Source organism: Eschrichtius robustus, chromosome 17 (genome assembly GCF_028021215.1).
Source record: "Eschrichtius robustus isolate mEscRob2 chromosome 17, mEscRob2.pri, whole genome shotgun sequence".
NCBI lineage: Eukaryota > Metazoa > Chordata > Mammalia > Artiodactyla > Eschrichtiidae > Eschrichtius > Eschrichtius robustus.
This window is the reverse complement of record NC_090840.1, coordinates 80,420,843-80,422,064: the sequence shown is the minus strand read 5'-3', so window position 1 is coordinate 80,422,064 and position 1,222 is coordinate 80,420,843.

The following is a 1,222-nucleotide window of genomic DNA, read 5'->3' as shown; positions in this document are numbered from 1 at the left end:
CATTGGGGATGACCTTGAGGACGAGGCACAGTAACCGACGGATGTGTTGAGCACACCCCATAGTTTCCTGCCTTCCTGCCTCTGTTCACGGTGTTTCCTCTGCCCACATTCCACCCCCTTCCCTCCTTCCAGATAAAACCTTCCTAACATGGGTCAAGCAACAGCTCCTTCCGGGAATTTTCCCCAACACACCCAGCTGGAATTACAGATTTCCTCCTGAGGGATGGCTCACAGTGGGCTGCTGGGCGCCCTATTTAGCTGTCATTTTATTTTCTGTTCCTGTTAGAGCCACTTGTTTACAGGTGTCCCCCAGCTCAGCTGTGGGCTCTTAGCGGACTCCACGCTTTATTCATCTCCTTAGTTCCCACAGCCCCAAGTACAATGAATTGCATCTAGTAGGCAATGGATAAATAGCGGCTAAATTGAATTGTATTCATAGTCAATCCTTGTTTAAAGACAGCAGCTGAGGTTCATCCTTAGTGTGTAGAGAGGGAAAGACAAAGAAGTACATGATAATGCCTTATCTTGGGCATCCGCAAACCTCAGACTTTCTGCTCAGGTCCCTGTGTACTTCCTTTCATCTTTCTTCCATGTATGAGCTCGTCTGCAGGCTCCGCTCATTCATACCCTTGAAATGTATACAACTGGGATTCTCTTTGTTCCATATGTGGATTCTGCTCCTTACTTTGCTTGTAACTATTCTACACTTTGATTTTCTCTTGTTTTTTCAAGCATCACTAAAAGTTACTTCTGTGTCTTTCCCGTTTCTTTTCTTACCTGTGTCAGGCTCCTCTTATTGAGGCCTGGGTTTGTTTCCCCTCTACAAAGTAAAACTTTTCTTCCCCCAAACTGTACTTCGTCATCTTCTTTTCCCCTGGAAGCTAATCAGAGGAAGCAATATAACCCTCATCAATGCTCTCATCAGGGAGCAGATGATCCTCTGAAAAGGCTCTCTCCACGTGGTCCAGGGTGACCACTCAAAACTCCCCCTATTCCTCCCCAGAATCTTTTGGCCCATGCATCTCACCTTGGACAGCCAAAGCATCCTTGCTGACCAATCTTAACACAGATTCTGTTTGTGATCAGCTAACCCTCTATCTGCTCACAGGTAAGGATTTTGCCTTAGCCTGTACCTTCTATCTAGACTCACAGCCTGGTTTCTACAAAAGAGCTGCCATTCGTCACATTTTCCTGTAATTTGCTCTCATGAGTCAACCTCCTT